Here is a 15,930-nt window from a genome sequence, read left to right as displayed (position 1 = left end):
TTCAGTAATTCAAATAGTCTATATAGTTTATAACAAGTATATGTAGCTCTTAATAATTTTATTGTTATTATTTTTTGCCCTTCTTGAGTCTCTTTTGCAAATATTTAAAAATTTTTGAATAGGTAATACATTTACATGGTCCAAATAGAAAAGAAATTTAAAGGAGACACATTGAAAATGTACGCCCCAGTGGGACCTTCAAGATGGCGGAGGAGTAAGAGGTGGAGATCACCTTCCTCCCCACAAATACATGAAAAATAAATCTACATGTGGAACAACTCCTACAGAACAGCTGCTGAATGCTGGTAGAAGACCGCAGACTTCCCAAAAGGCAAGAAAATTCCCATGTACCTGGGTAGGGCAAAAGAAAAAAGAAAAACAGAGACAAAAGAATAGGGATGGGACCTGCACCTCTGGGAGGGAGCTGTGAAAGAGGAAAAGTTTCCACAGACTAGGAAGCCCCTTCACTGGTGGAGATGGGGGATGGGCAGGTGGAAGCTTCAGAGCCAAGAAGGAGAGTGCAGCAACAGGGGTGCAGAGGGCAAAGCGGAGACATTCCTGCACAAAGGATTGGTGCTGACCAGCACTCACTAGCCTGAGAGGCTTGTCTGCTCACCCGCCGGGATGGGTGGGGGCTGGGAGCTGAGGCTCGGGCTTCGGAGGTAAGATCCCAGGGAGAGGACTGGGGTTGGCTGCGTGAACACAGCCTGAAGGGGGCTAGTGCGCCACAGCTAGCCGGGAGGGAGTCTGGGAAAAAGTCTGGACCTTCCTAAGAGGCAAGAGACCATTGTTTCGGGGTGCGTGAGGAGAGGGGATTCAGAGCACCGCTTAAACGAGCTCCAGAGAAGGGCGCGAGCTGCGGCTATCAGCACGGACCCCAGAGACGGGCATGAGACGCTACCGCTGCTGCTGCAGCCACCAAGAAGCCTGTGTGCAAGCACAGGTCACTATCCACACCTCCCCTCCCGGGAGCCTGTGCAGCCCACCACTGCCGGGGTCCTGTGATCCAGGGACAACTTCCCTGGGAGAACGCACGGCACGCCTCAGGCTGCTGCAACGTCACGCTGGTCTCTGCCACTGCAGGCTCGCCCCGCATTCCAATTATGACTACAAAACCCCTCCCTCCCCCAGGCCTGAATGAGCAAGAGCCCCCTAATCAGCCACTGTTTTAACCCCCTCCTGTCTGGGCAGGGAACAGATACCTAACCTTATACCTAAAGCAATTAGAGAAAGAAGAACAAAAATAACCCCGAGGTTAGGAGAAGGAAAGAAATCTTAAAGATCAGATCAGAAATAAATGAAAAAGAAATGAAGGAAACAATAGCAAATATCAGTAAAACTAAAGGCTGGTTCTTTGAGAAGATAAACAAAATTGATAAACCATTAGCCAGACTCATCAAGAAAAAAAGGGAGAAGACTCAAATCAACAGAATTAGAAATGAAAAAGAAGTAACCACTGACACTGCAGAAATACAAACAATCATGAGAGATTACTGCAAGCAACTATATGCAAATAAAATGGACAACCTGGAAGAAATGGACAGATTCTTAGAAAAGCACAACCTTCTGAGACTTAACCAGGAAGAAATAGAAAATATAAACAGACCAATCACAAACACTGAAATTGAGACTGTGATTAAAAATCTTCCAACAAACAAAAGCCCAGGACCAGATGGCTTCTCGGGAAAATTCTATCAAACATTTAGAGAAGAGCTAACACCTATCCTTCTCAAACTCTTTCAAAATATAGCAGAGGGAGGAACACTCCCAAACTCATTCTACGAGGCCACCATCACCCTGATACCAAAACCAGACAAAGATGTCGCAAAGAAAGAAAACTACAGACCAATATCACTGATGAACATAGATGCAAAAATCCTCAACAAAATACTAGCAAACAGAATCCAACAGCACATTAAAAGGATCATACACCATGATCAAGTGGGGTTTATCCCAGGAATGCAAGGATTCTTCAATATACGCAAATCAATCAATGTGATACACCATATTAACAAATTGAAGGATAAAAACCATATGATAATCTCAGTAGATGCAGAAAAAGCTTTTGACAAAATTCAACACCCATTTATGATAAAAACTCTCCAGAAAATAGGCACAGAGGGAACCTATGTCAACATAATAAAGGCCATATATGACAAACCCACAGTTAACATCGTTCTCAATGGTGAAAAACTGAAACCATTTTCTCTAAGATCAGGAACAAGACAAGGTTGCCCACTTTCCCTGCTATTATTCAACATACTTTTGGAAGTTTTAGCCACAGCAATCAGAGAAGAGAAGAAATAAAAGGAATCCAAATCGGAAAAGAAGTAAAACTGTCACTGTTTGCAGATGACATGATACTATACATAGAGAATCCTAAAGATGCTACCAGAAAACTGTTACAACTAATCAATGAATTTGGTAAAGTTGCAGGATACAAAATTAATGCACAGAAATCTCTTGCATTTCTATACACTAATGATATAAAATCTGAAAGAGAAATTAAGGAAACACTCCTATTTACCACTGCAACAAAAAGAATAAAATACTTAGGAATAAACCTACCTAAGGAGACAAAAGACCTGTACGTGGAAAACTATAAGACACTGATGAAAGAAATTAAAGATGATACAAACAGATCGAGAGATATACCGTGTTCTTGAATTGGAAGAATCAACATTGTGAAAATGACTATACTACCCAAAGCAATCTACAGATTCAGTGGCATTTTTCACAGAACTAGAACAAAAAATTTCACAATTTGTATGGAAACACAAAAGACCCCAAATATCCAAAGCAATCTTGAGAAAGAAAAACGGAGCTGGAGGAATCAGGCTCCCTGACTTCAGACTATACTACAAAGCTGCAGTAATCAAGACAGTATGGTACTGGCACAAAACAGAAATATAGATCAATGGAACAGGATAGAAAGCCCAGAGATAAACCCACGCACATATGGTCACCTTATCTTTGCTAATGGAGGCAAGAATATACAAGGGAGAAATGGCAGCCTCTTCAGTAAGTGGTGCTGGGAGAACTGGACAGCTACATGTAAAAGAATGAAATTAGAACACTTCCTAATGCCATACACAAAAATAAACTCAAAATGGATTAAGGCCTAAATGTAAGGGCAGACACTATAAAACTCTTAGAGGAAAACATAGACAGAACACTCTATGACATAAATCACAGCAAGATCCTTTTTGACCCACCTCCTAGAGAAATGGAAATAAAAACAAAAATAAACAAATGGGACCTAGTGAAACTTAAAAGCTTTTGCATAGCAAAGGAATCCATAAACAAGACGAAAAGACAACCCTCAGAATCGGAGAAGATATTTGCAAATGAAGCAACTGACAAAGGATTAATCTCCAAAATATACAAGCAGCTCAATAGCAAAAAACAAGCAACCCAATCCAAAAATGGGCAGAAGACCTAAATAGACATTTCTGCAAGGAAGATATACAGATTGCCAACAAACACATAAAAGGATGCTGAACATCACTAATCATTAGAGAAATGAAATCAAAACTACAATGAGGTATCACCTCACACTGGTCAGAATGGCCATCATCAAAAAATCTACAAACAATAAATGCTGGAGAGGGCGTGGAGAAAAGGGAACCCTCTTGCACTGTTGGTGGGAATGTAAATTGATACAGCCGCTATGGAGAACAGTGTGGAAGTTCCTTAAAAAACTAAAAATAGAAGTACCATATGACCCAGCAATCCCACTACTGGGCATATACCCTGAGAAAACCATAATTCAAAAAGAGTCATGTACCCCAATGTTCATTGCAGCACTATTTACAATAGCCAGGACATGGAAGCAACCTAAGTGTCCATCGACAGATGAATGGATAAAGATGTGGCACATATATACAATGGAATATTACTCAGCCATAAAAGGAAATGAAACTGAGTTATTTGTAGTGAGGTGCATGGACCTAGAGTCTGTCATACAGAGTGAAGTAAGTCAGAAGTAGAAAAACAAATACCATATGCTAGCACATATATATGGAATCTAAAAAAAAAAAAAGTTCTGATAAACCTAGGGGCAGGACAAGAATAAAGACGCAGACTTAGAGAATGGGCTTGAGGACACGGGGAGGGGGAAGGGCAAACTGGGACGAAGTGAGAGAGTGGCATGGACTTATATATACTACCAAATGTAAAATAAATAGCTAGTGGGAAGCAGCCACATAGCACAGGGAGATCAGCTTGGTGCTTTGTGACCACCTAGAGGGGTGGGATAAGGAAGCTGGGAGGGAGATGCAAGAGGGAGGAGATATGGGGATATATGTATATGTATAGCTGATTCACTTTGTTATACAGCAGAAACCAATACAACATTGTAAAGCAGTTACGCTCCAATAAAGATGTTAAAAAAAACCAGAAAATGTATGCCGCATCCCACTGTATTCATTTCTCCTTGACATTGTAGTAACCACTTTTGTTTGTCTTTCCTGTATTTCTTCACGTAAATATAAGCAAATAACAAATATATGTTCTAATTTCCACCCTTCCTCTGTAAAAGGTAGTATATACCATGTGTCCTGTAGTGCATCTTGTGTTTTTCATTTAAATTATCCTAGAGATGTTGCCATATTAGAACAAAGAAGTCTTCCCCATTCTTTTCTTTTATAGCTGCAAGGTATTCTATTATGTGGATGTACCATAATTTAGTCCTTTGGTGGTGGACACTAGGATGGTTTCCAGTCTTACTGTAACCAAGCAATACTGCACTGGATAACCTTGAACATCTTGTACATGTGTGGTTGTATCTGTGGGATAGATTCCTAGAAGTAAGATTGCTGGCTCAAAAGGTAAATACATTTTCAATTTTGGGTGATATTGCCAGGTTCTTTTCATTAGAAGTTGTACTATTTTTCACTCTTACCAGCAATGAAAGTGCCCATTTTCCCAGTCTTGCGAAAAGAATGTGTTGTCAAACTTTTGGATTTTTGTCAATTTGAGAGATAAGAATGGTATCTCAGTGTCATTTAATTTGCATTTCTCTTATAAATAATGATGACTATCTTTTCAAAAGGTTAAGAGCCATTTATATTTTTTTCTTGTGAATTGCCTATTTATATTATTTACCTATTTTTTCCTATGGACTTGTCTGTTTCTTGATTCTAGGACTTTTTTGTTTCACGTCTTTATTGGAGTATAATTGCTTTATAATGGTGTGTTAGTTTCTGCTTTATAACAAACTGAATCATCTATACATATACATATAACCCCATATCTCCTCCCTCTCGCGTCTCCCTCCCACCCTCCCTATCCTGCCCCTCTAGGTGGTCACAAAGCACCGAGCTGATCTCCCTGTGCTATGCGGCTGCTTCCCACTAGCTATCTTATTTTACATTTGGTAGTGTATATATGTCCATGCCACTCTCTCACTTCGTCCCAGCTTACCCGTCTGACTCCCCATGTCCTCAAGTCCATTCTCTATGTCTGTGTCTTTATTCCTGTCCTGCCCCTAGGTTCTTCAGACCTTTTTTTTGTTTTAGATTCCATGTATATGTGTTAGCATACTGTATTTGTTTTTCTCTTTCTGACTTACTTCACTCTGTATGACAGACTCTAGGTCCATCCACCTCACTACAAATAACTCAATTTCATTTCTTTTTATGGCTGAGTAATATTCCATTGTATATATGTGCCACATCTTCTTTATCCATTCATCTGTCAATGGACACTTAGGTTGCTTCCATGTAGGACCTTTTTATATATTAGGGAGATGAGCCCCTTTATCTGTGATGGGTTGCAAATATTTTTTTCAGTTTATCTTTTTTTTAAACCTTGATTATGTGTTTTCCTCCTCTTAGAAGGTTGTTGTTTTTGCTATCAAGTAGTCAAAGTTTTCAGTTTTTACTCTTAAGATGTCTGGACTTCATCATTAGAAAGATGCTCCCCAAATATCTACTTAGTTGTCCCATCACCAGTTACTAAAAAGTTCATATCGACCCTGCTGATTTGAGATGCCTTCTCTATCATATCCTAAATTTCTATTCCGGTCCATTGGTATGATTCTATTCATGGATTAATGCCAGCAATATTATTACTGTACCAGTATTAAATAGTTCCAATGGTTTTGGCCCTTAGAATATTTTAAAATCTGTTAGGGCTAATGTCCCTCATTGCTCATTTTTCCCCTTGAGTTTTCCTGGTTCTTGTCTGTTTAGTTTTGCATATGACTCTAGAATTCTCTAGTTCCTACCCAAATGCCTATTGGTATTTTTATTGGGATAGCATTGAATTTATGAATCAGTATGGGAAGAATAATTTTTACAGTGTTGATTCTTCCTATTCAAGGACCTCCTATGCCTTTCTATTTTTCAAGACTCTTGTATTCTTCAGGAGTATTTTTGAGTTTTCCTCTTAAGTTTTGCACCTTTCTTGTTAACCTTAAACCTAGATATTTTATATTTTTGTTAATATTATAAATGAGGTCTTCTTGTCCATTATATCTTTAAACTGTATTGTTGTTCTGGAATATTTTTCATTTAAATTTGCTTAGCCACATTATTTTTCATTTTCTTTACTCTCATTTTCACAGCCCAGGATATTTCCTGAAAATTGCCAAATGCTTTTTACTATCTTTCTGCCTTGAAATGAAGTATCTTGAAAATTAATGTAAAAAAATCAAAGTACTGAAAATGGCTTAGGGTTTCTAGTGTAGATGTTAGCATAAGTGCTTGAAGGCAGAGAAGGCAAAACCCAGGGTGTATTTTGATATTGGTTTGGTGGAGGCTGGCTTGTCATGAACCAAAAACTTGGCATCCTGAAAGTTAACAGATTGATCACTTGTATTAGAGATAGCACTGAATAAGTATTTTGGCTAATTGTTGAATGGCAAGTGTTGAAAATTCGTATTTGGCCAAGACCAAACCAAAGTATCACCAACTTAGAATGAATCTCTGAGTTTACTGAATCTATATTTTATTCAGGGATGCATTATTATTGCAATTTTATTAAAAATGTCAGTTGTCATGTTTTCAAAGTTTGACATTACAGAGTGTAATTTCTCAGCACTGTCAGCTGCTAGATTGCATGGGGGAGTTCATTAGGTCGTATTTGTGTGATACGAAAGAGATAACTAGAAATTAAATGCAACTCTAGAAGTTTGTTTTGTGATGTTAATGGTACCAAACAATTCTACAAAGATTAGAATTATAACCTAATGTCTATTATTGTATCTTGTGTTGTTACTTAAACTTTTAGATATTTTTTTACTTAACCAGATATATTGTTTTTCCTTAAGTTATTTAGTGATTGTACTGTTCATTCAACATTTACTGTTTACCTGTTTATTTCTTAATATATTCCTTTTTAAAAGTCAGGTTTATTGAGATATACTTTCATACAATAAGATTCATTCTTCTTATGTATACAGTTTGGTGAGTCTTCCCATACACATACACTTGTGTGACCACCACCAAAATTAAGATATAGAACATCTGTCCCCCCAGAAAGTCCTTGTGCATCTTTGCAGAGCATGCCCTCATCCTACCCCAGCCCTCGGCAACTACTGGTCTGTTTTCTGTCCCTATAGTTTAGCCTTTTCTAAAACTTCAAGTGAATGAAGTCATATATTAGGTACCCTTTTGTGTCTAGCTTCTTTTACTTAGCAAAATACTTTTGCAATTCATCCATGTTGTTGTGTGTATCAGTAGTCTGTTTCTTTGTTATTACTGAACAGTATTCCATTGCATGGATGCATCATGGTTTACTTGCACATTTACCATTCGTTGAACATTTGGGTTGTTTTCAGTTCTGGGTATTATAAATAAAGCTGCTCTGAACATTTGCCTACACGTCTTTGTGTGGGCATGTGTTTTCCTTTCTGTTGGATAAACACCCAAGAGTGAGATTTCTGGGTTGTATGGTAAGTGTATGTTTAACTTTAGAAAAACCTGGCAACCTTTTTCAAAGGGACTGAACATTTTGCATTCCCAGCAGCAGTGTGGAAGATTGCTCCACAGCCTTACCAATTTTTCTTATTTAGGAATTTTTAATTTTAGCCATTCTAGTGTGAAGTGGTATCTTATTGTTGTTTTAATTTGCATCTCCCTAATGATCAATGATGTGGAACTTCTTTTCTTGTGCTTATTTGCCATCTGTATACCTTGTTGTGCTCTGTTCATATTTTTTGGCCCATTTTTAATCTTCTTTTTTCTTTTGGTCTTCTTGAGTTGTGCTTTTATATTTTTTGGGTACAAATTCTTTATCAGATAAGGGGTTTGCAGTATTTTCTCCCTGTCTGTGGCTTGTTTTTTCATTTCCTTAGCAGTGTCTTTTGAAGAGTAGAAGTTTTAGATTTTGATAAAGTCCAATTTGTCAGTTTTTCCCTTTATGGTTTGTACTTTTTGTGTCCATCTTAATGTATTATTAATAAGTTAAATGTTTTGTATATAAAATCAACAGCTCTCCTAGTCATTTATCAACATTTATTTTTACAATAGTAAAGATGAATATATCACTCAAGAGACTGGTAGAATTTCTACATGTAAAACACATAAGGCAATCTGTACTCCAAATTACAAATAGACTTTATAATAAATACAAAAGGCATGCCTTGTTTATATTACTCATGTTGATATGCTGGTCACATGTGATGACATTCTATATCTTGCTATCGCATGGTCGTTGATCACTAACAGTTAAGGAATACCCAAAATGCCATTGAGGGAGACGTTCAGTTACTTCTGAAGACTGAAGCTGATTTTTGCCTGAGTCAAACTTTGGGACATCCCTCATTTATATTGATTAGTTCTTCGTGTTTGTTTTGGTATTTTTTATTAATTACAGATTTCTATCTTTCCATAAAGAGACCCAAGTAAGCCCAACCATGATTTTCACAAAATTAAGTCGTATGTTGACTACCCAAGTATTTGTGGCTATTTATTGTACAGGGACACAGACCCTTCTCACAAGGACTGCTATGGGAGTGCTATGTGGAGGAGGTTATTAAGAAATTAGCTTTATGATCCCTCTGGAGCTGCTTCTTCCAGCAAGAGAAACACAAAAATCGAGAGAGTGGTTTGGATTAGGCTTTCGGTCTTTAACATTTCATGTGTGTCCTCACTGTCATCCAGACCCTGAGACTTTTAAAATGACGTAGCATTCCTTCACTGTAGCAGAATAATTGTGACCCAGCTTTATTTTATTTATTTATTTATTTATTTGAGTTTTATTTTATACAGCAGATTCTTATTAGTTATCTAGTTTATACATATTGGTATATAAATGTCAATGCCAATCTTCCAATTCATCCCACCACCACCACCACCACCCTGCCCTCGCTTTCCCCCCTTGATGTCCATATGTTTGTTCTCTACATCTGTGTCTCTATTTCTGCCTTGCAAACTGGCTCATCTGTACCATTTTTCTAGATTCCACAAATATGTGTTAATATACGATATTTGTTTTTCTCTTTCTGACTTACTTCACTCTGTATGACAGACTCTACGTCCATCCACATCTCTACGAATGACCCAATTTCGTTCCTTTTTATGGCTGAGTAATATTCCATTGTATATATGTACCACATCTTCTTTATCTATTCATCTGCTGATGGACACTTAGGTTGCTTCCATGTCCTGGCTACTGTAAATAGAGCTGCAATGAACATTTTGGTACATGACTCTTTTTGAATTATGGTTTTCTCAGGGTATATGCCCAGTAGTGGGACTGCTGGGTCATATGGTAGTTCTATTTTTAGTTTTTTAAGGAACCTCCATACTGTTCTCCAGTTGATACAGATAGTGGCTGTATCAATTTACATTCCCACCAACAGTGCAAGAGGGTTCCCTTTTCTCCACACCCTCTCCCGCATTTGTTGCTTGTAGGTTTCTTGATGATGCCCATTCTAACTGGTATGAGGTGATACCTCATTGTAGTTTTGATTTGCATTTCTCTAATAATTAGTGATGTTGAGCAGCTTTTCATGTGCCTCTTGGCCATCTGTATGTCTTCTTTGGATGACCTAGCTTTATTAGTTGCTTAATAATGTTTTGCTGAGTTTTTCAGGTTTAAGAGACTATGCTGCGGTGCCAGGTAGTGGGAAGAGGAAATAAAGAAAAGGTTCTGCACCCAAGGAGTTGACACTGAATGGAACACAACTGTCTATGGTGCACCAAAAGCCAGGTCAGGCTGTGTGGCTGAGGTTAGGGCATGTGGGGATCACTGTAGGGCATAACACAGGAAACATAGGATTCAGGAAACAGACTGTGGACCTCATTTGCCCTTTTGGAGTTTTGAGGCTCTGTTCTGTTAAAAGATGGGTTGGCATTTGTAAGCAAAGGTTTGGGTTGATTTAGACCTGCCTTAAGAATGATCTTGGTCTCCCATACTCTGTGTCTTTGGAAACAGTCGAGTTAAGATAATTGGGGGATATTGTATCTGCCTCGGTTGTTGTATGGAGCTGCACCTGGCTTGGGGAGGTGTCAGTTGGAGTGTGGACCTTTGTCCTGCAGAGGATGGTATAAAAGACTGATGGGAAAAGGGGCTGTGGTGTCTCAACAAGACCCCCAAACGTCTTGGCTCCCACTGTGGCAGTCATTCACCACCGGTGTGGGTGAGGGGGCAGAAGAACTGTGTACTGGGGTGGCTTCTGGGCTTCCCATGGAGATGAAGCTGCTGTCCCTGATGTATTTCCTGTCCATATACTACTCTAAAGCGAAGTAAATGTTGTATTAACTGAAAACCTGTTTGGGTCTTGGGAGTCTGATTGCAAGCTTGAACCCATCACTGCGACTGCACTGCTGCCTGGGAATGAGAGGTTAGTGACACGAGCTGGGGAGATGCCTTTAGAGTGGTTGTGTTGGGGATGAGGAGGACCTGAATCAGGGTTATAGCAACGAGATGGTGAGAATAGTGAATATCTGTACCCATCATGGGCACTGAGACTCCCGTTAGCAGTTCTGTTAAGTGGTCTGGGGCAGAAGGGAGAACAGAACTCCAACTACAGCTCTGATGAGAGGTCTGAATGGGGTCAGGGGTTCTTCCTAGCTGTGTAAACATGTATATTTTATTTCATTATTTTATTTTATTTTACTTTTTAAAAATTTAATAAACAGTGCTCTCGATATGTGCCAAGTACGATTCTGGGCACTTTATAAATATGAACTCAATTCCTCATAACAACACAATACCATTTACCATTTACTGATGAGAAAATTGAGGCAAAAAGAAGTAAAGTAACTTGGCTGAGGCCATCCAGCTTAGTAAACGGTGAAGCTGAGATTTTTTTAAAAATATTTATTTATTTATTTATTTGGCTGCATCGGGTCTTAGTTGCGGCACAGAGGATCTTCTTTGCAGCATGCGGGATCTTTCGTTGTGGTGCACGGGCTTCTCTCTCTAGTTGTGGCTCATGGGCTCAGTAGTTAACAGCGCATAGACTTAGTTGCCCCAAGGCATGTGGGATTCCAGTTCCCTGACCAGGGATTGAACCCACGTCCCCTGCATTGGAAGGCAGATTCTTAACCACTGGACCACCAGGGAAGTCCCTTAAGCTGAGATTTGAACCCGGGCAGTCTGACTCCAGAATCCCTGCTTTGAACCATTCCAATTCCTCTAGCTTCTCTTCTGCATTCTTCATCATAGCAAAAGAATGGAATTAGTAGTTGTTTTTTTTAAGGTCATCGTTGATGACTGAGTCAGAACGCTCATGCAGGTTACAGCTGTACAGAGTTATGTCATTGGGCAGTTTCTGGGGAGCACGGATTCCTTACATGGGTGAGGAGAGCACCTACCCTTTGGCTTGTACCCCTGTAGAAGCCAAGGGAAGGCTTATGCTACAGTTGTAGGGCCTCACTTCACATCTGTTGACGCCCTCTGCTATTGAGGCAGCCCCTTTCCTCAAAGTTCCTCTTGACATCTTTTGCAGGGCTCATGGCTGTGATGCTTCTGCAGTCTCCTGCTTCACCTCTTCATAGGAGAGTGAGTGAGTTTGCTTTGGGAGGAAACCCAGGCAAGGTCTGAGCAATGGGTGTGCACTTGGGGCTGGCTCAGGGCGTCAGACATTGCTCTGTTGAGGTTTTTTGCCTTTTCTTGTGAGAAATCTCATTGTTAATACATGGACTGCCCAACCCAGGCCCTTTAGTCACACCAAAGAAAGCAAATTGTTCCTTTTCCAAGATGAGCCTTATAATACCACATTATATTATTTTATTGGGTTGGCCAAAAAGTTCATTTGGGTTTTTCTGTAAGATGCTACCAAAAACCTGAACGAACTTTTTGGCTAACCCAATGTAATATATTACTTCTCATATCAAGTCCTCCAGTTACGTGTGGTAGTGATTTATGTATTTTATTCATCTTTCTTTTGCTAGGTGGTAGATTGAATGTGGCTTTTGTATCATGATTTTTATTCTTTGCTACAAAGCAGTGATTTGGTTTCTAGGTCGACATTGCAAGCAGCCTGATGTTTTATCACAGCACTTCAGCTTCCTCTCACTGCTGGCTGACCAGGGGTTGCTGAAATATATTGTCAACTGAAAAAAACCCCACAGAACCTAAGAGTTGAGAGTTATGTTTTATTTCGAGACCTTACTGGGAGACAGCCTCTCACAGGCTCTCTGAAGAACTGAGCCAAAGAGGTAAGGGAGGAGCCAGGATATATATATATAGGAGTTTTTGCTAAAAAAACAAAAACCAAAAAATCCCAAACAAACCAACCAAAAAAACCCAAACAAACCAACCAAAAAAACCATGTAGTCGAACATCAAAAGATTACTGCTGATCACAAAAAGCAGACATCTCAAGTTAATGGTTTTAGTGTGCTTTTCTATGTGTGGAAAGATGCCAGAGTCTATGCTTATTGATAATATCAAATTATTCCTTTGATATGCATCTTAACTATTTAGGGCCAGTATCCTGTTTTTCCTCCATCCTGAATTCCCCTCAGGGTGGCCGGCAACATTTTGGGTACCTGAACGGCAGGCAACATTCTTTGTTTACTGAAATGGCAGGCCACATTTTTTTGTCCACAGTATTGATCAAGTTATTGGTATTTTCATTGTCCTATTTTGTACCGAATGAAGCATGATACGTCCCACTCTGTGACTGAAGCTGTGAGTGACAGTTATTTCTGTGTGGTGGCCTAAAATGACAGAAGGTTACTGCTTACTGTGGAAGAATCTTCTGGAGGTCCCCCCCCCATACCTCTGCTTTGAGCCCACAGCAGAACTTGTGAATGGCATCTAGTAAATTGCAGTCTCATTGTTAAAATGACCCGCAGACACAAAGGAATAACTTTGTATATAAAGTTCTGGAGCGCTCAGATCACTTATTTAATGCTATTTTTCATGGTTTTATTGGTATATGTGCCTGTGAAAAGACTTTGTGATCAGCATCTGTCTCTTTTTTGGTTACCTTCTTTAATACTCCAATTCTTTGTGTGAAATGCTTAAATTAAATGTCATAAGTGGGGTTGATAAAACTCTTTTCTTGCCTCACTGAACTTTAGTTTTTACAAATAATCCTAGAGTAATTCAGGTACCTAAGATTTGGGGAGGAAACAGTTTCTACTTGCACATGAAAAACCTCTATTACTCTCTCTTATGTTCCATTTTCTGCAAATAACTCTTATTAGCTAGATTAACTAACATTGTAACAAAGTGTTTTTTTAAAGCCATAGATCACTGCATTTATATTTAGAAAAGCCATAAACAAACAGGCATTTCTCCCTTATTAGGAGGACTTAAACAGATGTTTAAGCATTAAGGTAGTGATGATTCTAAAGTATAATTAAACTCTAAGTTAAGGCTTTATGCTTATTTTGAAACCTGTGTTCATAGGCTACTCATGTGTGGAACACCTTTGCATTTTGTGGCAAAGTACCACTAAGACTGTTGCTGATCCTGGTACCCAGTCACCCACCCCTCCACAAAAAACCAGAGGCAATCTTTCATAGAGCACAGGATCATCAAAATAGATTTTTGGTTTATCAACCCTTAGACTAGAATAGAAAATCCATGTTTGTTCTAGTGTTTGTGCAATTAATAGTCCAAAACATGAAGTTAAACGTTTATTGAGAATGTAGGAAGCAAAATGGAAAAAAAAAATGCCCCTTGTTGGTGCATGTCACCAACTGCTTTCAATGACTGCACTTAGCACAATACATAATCATCTCTTCTCTTGATTTACTTTTTTATTGGCTACTCCTCCCTACCCGCACTAGACCACAAGGTCCGTAAAGGCAAGGCCCATGATGGCCTTATTCGTGATGACTCCAATACTGGCTGACTGAGAGTCTCCATAGTCTGCAGTGCGTTAGATGGTGATGCATGGAGGGGAGGGTCTTTTCTCAATCCTGGCCCTTCACTTTGGAATCCAAGCTGTGTTGTGATACTTATAATAATTTAAAACTGTGAAGCATCTGAAGATGACTTCACAGGAAACTGAATTTCAAAACTAACTTACTTATTTCTTGGAAGCTTAATGGATGAATTTAAAGAAAGAGGACCATTTGCTGTAGCTTTGTAAGCCAGAGAAACCAGAGGCTGAGGGATGTGCTCTTTTCCCTCAGTTTCCTATTCTCTTACAGCTCTGATTTCTATCCAGGGTAACATGACCTAGGTGAACTATTTGCATCTTTGAAAATTCCACTCTTCTGCTAGCTGATTAGAGTGGTAAAATGGAAACATATCTTGTGTGTTCTCTGTCATTCCGGAGAATTATTAATAAAGTCTCTTTCTGGCAGTTCTCATTGAGTAATTTAATTTTAGAAGTGAAAAGAACATTATCTGTTGGAGCACTTGAACCTAAGCAGGCTGTTATATTAAACTCATTTAAGAATAAAAATATTTACTAGAATTTTGTAAGATCAACTCAAAGTTAAATCAAATTATATCTTCAAATAGGATCAGTAAGATAATCAACACAGGAAATATATTTTAAAAGCACTATTAATATCATCATATGTATTTGGACCAGAGCTAATCATCTTGTGGGAATGCGATTTGAAGTCCTTTCTTCAATCTGTTTGTTCCTAAGTTTGGGTTTTCGTGTATCAGGAGACTTCATCTTTAACATCCACTCATATGATGCTTTATCACTTTTTGGAGAGATTTTGCTCTGGGAATTCAGGATATAGTCTTGGCAGTCTGTATGTGTAGGTGGTTTTGCTTTGATACATCATCTCAGAGATCCCCAGGGTTTATTTGGATGAGAGGCTACCTTAGCTGAGATTCCCTTCTTCTCTATTTTTCTTGTCTTCCTTTTTTTCTCTCTCTCTTTTTTTTTTCCTTTTCTCCTCTCTTCCAATGCTGTGAGGAAGGTCTAGGAGGACATCATTGCCAGGGTGATAGCAAGGTGAGTGAGGGGCACTCTGAGGTGTTTTTTTTTGTTTTTGTTTTTTATTTTATTTTATTTTTTAGCCACGCTGCGTGGCATGTGGGATCTTAGTTCCCCGATCAGGGATCAAACCTGCGTCCCCTGCATTGGAAGTGCAGAGTCTTAACCACTGGACAGCCAGGGAAGTCCGTCTCTGAGGTGTTGAATAGGACGAGTGTTTATGTGTGAGGGGAAGATGGTGGTAGAAAGTGAAACTGGAGAGGTGGCAGATGCCAGGTCTTTGTGGGCCTTGAATGCCATGTTAAGGAACTTGGATTTCTTTTCCATGGGCGATGAAGTCACTGAAGAATTTTAAGCAGGGCTATGGCGTGACTAGCCTTATTTGTGATTCAGAGAAGTTAGTCTGGTGGTGGTTGGAGAATGGATGATTAGGGAACCAGGTTAGAAGCGGAGAGGAAAGTTAAGAAATTACTGTGGAAAGTCCAGGCAGGAGACTGAACCAAAGTAATGTTAGTAAGTTGAACTACTAACTCGCTATGATTGAGCAGGAAGAGTGAGTACTTAAGAAGCAGGGTTGGCAGGACTGGGAAAGGATAGGATGTGGAGGTGATGCGGTGC

At 39.2% G+C, this 15,930-nt stretch overlaps 1 protein-coding gene across 4 annotated transcripts in view; it reads left to right on the top strand.

Moving 5' to 3' along the window:
* The window catches only part of SLC9A7 (solute carrier family 9 member A7), a 149,471-nt gene that overhangs the window by 21,993 nt on the left and 111,548 nt on the right, over nt 1-15,930 (top strand). The window lies entirely within an intron of this gene.

This window comes from Balaenoptera physalus (assembly GCF_965194825.1).
Source record: "Balaenoptera physalus genome assembly, chromosome: X".
Taxonomy (NCBI): domain Eukaryota; kingdom Metazoa; phylum Chordata; class Mammalia; order Artiodactyla; family Balaenopteridae; genus Balaenoptera; species Balaenoptera physalus.
This window is presented reverse-complemented; position numbering and strand designations above follow the sequence as displayed.